We start from the raw sequence: 6,173 nt of genomic DNA, 5'->3' as shown, positions 1-6,173 counted from the left end.
TGGGATGCACATAGACAGATGTGTAAATGGTCTATTGGCCCAAAGCAAAGGACTATGAGCTATGAGCTCCTCCCAGAGCTGTTTTAATATAATTCCCATAAATTTGGGCAATATTTGTTACTATTGATCTTATGTAATTTGCCTTTAACAAAATAGTACATTAATATAAACCATCAAGTCAAAAAGCTCTATTTCTCTAACATAGTTTCCTCTGTATCAAAAAACAAAAACAGGAAAAAGTTGTATTAGCCAAATTATTTTGGCTGATTGATTATACTTCAATGTGAATGTTTCAGCCCCTCGTTTTGTTGGCATATATGAAATTATTTTTCCAACTGTAGAAAGAAAATACTTTCAGGTAGCAAAAGGATATATTCAGTATAAAGGAACTCTGAAATCACTTGTGATTACTACTATCAGAGTTTAGATAAGACAAGCAGACAGATTTTTAATAATTATCCCAGATTCTCAACAGTATTAATTATCACATTTATTAATCTATGCTATTGAACTATATCCAATCAGTACTTGCAGGTAAGTACTTTTAAGTTCCTTTAGTACAGGGAAATTTTTTTTTATTATTACTATAGCTTTTTATTTACAAAATATGTGCATGGGTAATTTTTCAGCATTGACAATTGCAAAACCTTTTGTTCCAATTTTTCCCTTCCTTCCCCCCAACCCCTCCCCCATATGGCAGGTTGACCAATACATGTTAAACATGTTAAAACATAAGTTCAATACAATATATGCATACATGTCCATATAGTTATTTTGCTGTACAAAAAGAATCGGACTTAGAAATAGTGAACAATTAAGCTGTGAAGGAAATCAAAAATGCAGGTGGATAAAAATAGAGGGATTGGAAATTCTATGTAGTGGTTCAGAGTCATCTCCCAGAGTTCTTTCCCTGGGTGTAGCTGCTTCAGTTCATTATTGCTCTATTGGAACTGATTTGGTTCATCTCATTGCCGAAGAGGGCCGTGCCCATCAGAATTGATTGTCATATAATATTATTGTTGAGGTATATAATGATCTCCTGGTCCTGCTCCTTTCACTAGCATCCGTTGCTAGTGTCTCCAGGTCTCTAGGTCTCTCCAGGCCTTTCTGAAATCATCCTGCTGGTCATTTCTTACTGAATAATAATATTCCATAATATTCATATACCACAATTTGTTCAGCCATTCTCCAATTGATGAGCATCGACTCTGTTTCCAGTTTCTGGCCACTACAAAGAGGGCTGCCACAAACATTCTTGCACATACAGGTCCCTTTCCCTCCTTTAAGATTTCTTTGGGATATAAACCCAGTAGAAACACTGCTGGATCAATATGCACAGTTTGATAACTTTTTGAGCATAGTTCCAAATCGCTCTCCAGAATGGCTGGATGTGTTCACAATTCCACCAACAATATATCAGTGTCCCAGTTTTCCTACATGCCCTCCAACATTCCACATTTCTTTCCCTGTCATTCTAGCCAATCTGACAGGTGTGTGGTGGTATCTCAGAGCTGTCTTAATTTTCATTTTTCTAATTAATAATGACTTGGAGCATCTTTTCATATGGCTAGAAATAGTTTCAATTTCTTCATTTGAGAATTGTGTGTTCATTTCAATTTGAAAATGGCTTGATTTCTTATAAATTTGAGACAATTCCCTATATATTTTAGAGATGAGGTTTTTATCAGAATCTTTGAATATAAAAATGTTTTCCCAGTTTATTGCTTCCCTTCTAATCTTGTCTGCATTAGTTTTGTTTGTACAAAAACTTTTCAATTTAATATAATCAAAATTGTCTATTTTGTGATCAATAATGATCTCTAATTCTTCTTTGGTCATAAATTCCTTTCTCTTCCACGGGTCTGAGAGGTAAACTATCCTATGTTCTTCTAATTTATTTATAATCTCATTTTTTATGCCTAGATCATGAACTCATTTTGACCTTATATTGGTGTACAGTGTTAAGTGTGGGTCAATGCCTAGTTTCTGCCATACTAATTTTCAATTTTCCCAGCAATTTTTGTCAAACAGTGAGTTCTTATCCCAAAACCTGAGGTCTTTGGGTTTGTCAAACACTAGATTATTAAAGTTATTGACTGTTTTGTCTTTTGAACCTAACCTATTCCACTGATCAACTAGTCTATTTCTTAGCCAATACCAAATGCTTTTGGTAACTGCTGCTTTATAATATAATTTTAGATCTGGTATAGCTAGGCCACCTTCATTTGATTTTTTTTTTTATTAGTTCCCTTGAAATTCTTGCCCTTTTGTTTTTTCCATATGAAGGAAATGTATTTTTTGGGGGGGGGTTTCTTTTCATTTCACTCTTATGACTAATTTTTTTCTCGTAATGTCCCTTTCAATGATTTCCTGGCATATGACAATACAAAAAAGAATAGTCACAGTCTTTCCCTTCTCTGAATTAATATGTATAGCTATATCATACATAATGTTGGCAACATTATCCCCCCCCAAAAAATTGGCATTAATTAGGAGGAAATTTAAACTAAATTCCACCAGAGTGTTCTCAACCTCACTATAATATTAGTAGATTGATAACAGGCATACCCCATTTCTTGCTCACCTTAAAGTCCTGCACTTTCAATGTCTTCATCTACTGAATCAGCTAATGTTTGACCTAGTTAGCTCTTCCAAAGAAACTTTGGTTCTTCCTTGTTTGGTTCTATTTCTTTGTAAATACTCCCTATAACATATTTTCTCTAACTTTGTGTTTTCATTGAAACAAGTAATTGAACATAGAAAAGTATATGTATCCATATTTAATTATAAGTCTTTTCCAAGTATATATACCAAGTCAGGTAAGTCTATCCCCAAAATGAGGGACCTCAGAAAGAACTCACCAGTTGAAGAAAGGGGACTAACATTATGAAAGAATCTTCCAGGAAAATGCACTTGAGCAATCTCAAATTATACTACAAAATAGTATTCATTAAAACAATTTGCAACTGATTTAAAAAAAAAAAAAAGATTGATCAGTGGAACAGATTAGGGACACTATATATACAAAGGCAAAAAAAAAAAAAAAAGCCTTCAGTGTAATGATTGACAAACCCAAAGATGGTTACTGGGGGAGGATTTACTATTTGATTTTTTTTAAAAAGTACTGGCAAAACTGGATAGCAGTCTGTCAGAAATTAGCTTTAGAACTATACCTCATACTATATACCATATGACCTAGATATAAAAGATCATATTATAAATTAGAGGAGGAAGGAAGAAATTATCTTTTGACTCTGGAGGAGGGAAGAGTTTATAATTAAATTTGATACAGAAATTCATAAAAGATATATTGGACAATATTGGTTAAATAGAATTTAAAATATTTTGCATAAACAAATCTGATTTAAAAACTGTTTGCAGCAAAAGCTAATTCCCAAGCCATTCAGTGTTCAATATTAGTTGCTGAGGCCAGTCCTTATTTGGAAAAAAAAATATTCAGTCTTGGCCCTGAGCTCAAAAAATTGTAATATTTTTTTCTCTTCTTTTGACATGATCAATATGCAATGGTAATAAAAATAAAATAATGTTGCAGTATGGCAACACATGTGCACTTGAAACAGTTGAGTTATAACTGTGTCACTGAAATTTGTAGCATGTTAAGCAGCAGTGTAAAAATGATGAGAGAGCCACATATGGTCTCTGTCATAACTACTCAACTCTGCAGTTGCATATGCCATAGATAATACATAAAATGAATCAGCTTGGCTGTGCTCCAATAAAACTTAACTTAAAATATATAACCTACAAATTCTTAGTTTGCAAGCCAAAGAAAGGCAGCTGGCTAGATTTAATTGAACAAATGCCCTAAAATCTAAGCAAACCCTGTCAATGAGTACTTTGAAGTATATAGACAAATTTGATGTCAACAGTTTAATGGGATTTTTATACAGAATGACTAGGCTGAAAGCCAAGATAGGAAACCCTGAACAGAAGCATGCTATCTAATCATATGTTCCATATAATAAAATTTCTCAGTATCCTGATTTACCTAAGATCACACATTTGGTGAATTTTAGAATTAATGAGAACATACTTTATCATCACTTCCATCAGTCCCTGTTCAGAGATTTATATCTCACAAAGGAAACCATGAGCCTGGTAAGGGCCTTGCTACTTATATTGAAGGGCTATGCCATTTGTTACAATACCTAATTCTGAATTAGTTTCCATGTTGCACATCTGCATGTTATACCAGTCACCCACAATGTAACTCTCCAAAAGTGCCTCTTGACTGAACCAATCACACCATTTAAAATGCTGCCAAGCATAATAATTGTGGAAATATGTATAGAAGAACTGCACATTAAACATATATTGGATTACTTGCTGTCTAAGGGAGGGGTTAGGGAAAAGGAAGGGGGGGAAAGGGAGGAATTTGTAATACAAGATTTTTCTTTTTTTAGTTAAAGCTTTTTATTTTTTAAAACATATGCATGGATAATTTTTCAACATTGACCCTTGCAAAACCTTGTGTTCCAAATTTTCCCCCCCTTCCTCCCTCTCTCCCCTAGATGGCAAGTAATCCAATATAAATTAAACATGGTAAAAATATGTTAAATCCAATATATGTGATGACCGCGTATTTTAAGATCAGCCAGTGTCAGAAATTCAGATTAGGGGAAAATCGTCAGTCTTTATTCTCAGTGAAGAAAGATCGGAGGTGGTAGAGAATGGGCAATAGCAATGTGTGCAGCTGAGTCAAGAAGCTAGCTAGACCAACAGCCACATGACCAGCAGCTAGGAGCATAGAACCCCGGATCAATCTCTCCCAGCTTCTCTTCCTGTCTCTCTCTGCCTCCACCCACCCAAATCGTCATTTCCTATACAACAATCAGGACTTGCACAGAGAGTGGGCGGGGCCATTCTTTATCCAATCATGTATATTAATAGAGTATAGCCCAATTACCATTTAGCCTCTCGTACTTGGGACCTCAGTGCATCAACTCAAACCTCAGCCCATTACAAATATATGTATACATATTTATACAACTATCTTATTGTTGTATACAATACAAGAAAAATCAGATTAAAAAGGAAAAAATGAGAAAGAAAACAAAATGCCAGCAAACAACAACGAAAAGATGTCATGGAAAGACAGAACATCTTCAGATCTATTGCTATTCCACTAACAGATCTAAGAATACAGATTCTGTCAGAAGGGCCACACCAAGAGAATGTCATTTAAAATCTAGCAGAATAGAATCCAGAAGTATCTATAATAGCTGATACCATCTTGCTTTGATCATCTGAATTTGATATTCTGTATGGAAATAAAATCACAGCACTAATTGCATAATCAACAGTTCTATGAGTTCTACTCATAAATACTAATGAAGTCAGAATGGAAATGGTAGACATTTTTCACAGGACCTGTTGTCAAAGCTTGTGTGATCATGAAGCATGATCATGATGCTCATTTAACAAATATTCAAGATACATTCTGAATGTGACTTCTTTACAGTTAAATACTCACTTCTAAACAGTAGAGGGCAGCACAAAAGCCTTTTAGGAACCAGATAGTTATACCTCCAGGAATTAGGGTTTAAAGCAGTTATACTAGTATAGCCGATTGAATACAGAAACTTGTGAGCAAATTTCATATATAGTTAACTGAATATCTAGAAGCATATAAAGAGTCTTTGCATCTGGATGGAGCTATTCAAAAAACTCATTTAAAAACCTAGCGTTGTACATTTAAGGGGGAAAAATAGGACCCAAAGTCTAAAATAGATTTCAGAGGCAAACTTGTCCAAACTACTGATTTTATGGAAGAGGAAAGTGAGGCCTACCACCTTTAGGTGACTTGACAAGGCTCACATAGAACTCAGGTCTCCTGAACTTCAAGAGTCAAAATGCTCTTTACACAATATCATCCTGTGTTCCATGAGAATTCTCATGAGTAACTAGTCAAACAAGGCATCTTCTAGTCAGTTAAACAATACTAAACATTTTAGATTAATAGTAAAGTGAGACGTGTGATTATACTGCTAAGAAGGCCCTTAAGCAATATTCTCGTTCATTATATAAATTCAATTAATTCCTTGCTATTCTTTTAGGGGGAAAGTGTTTGTACAATATAATCAAGATTATAAATAATCTTAAATGATGGTATTAAATACACACAATCATTATTTATTTATAGGTATCATAAA

This window comes from Sarcophilus harrisii, chromosome 1, assembly GCF_902635505.1.
Source record: "Sarcophilus harrisii chromosome 1, mSarHar1.11, whole genome shotgun sequence".
Classification (NCBI taxonomy): Eukaryota; Metazoa; Chordata; class Mammalia; order Dasyuromorphia; family Dasyuridae; genus Sarcophilus; species Sarcophilus harrisii.
Note: the sequence above shows the minus strand (reverse complement) of the source record.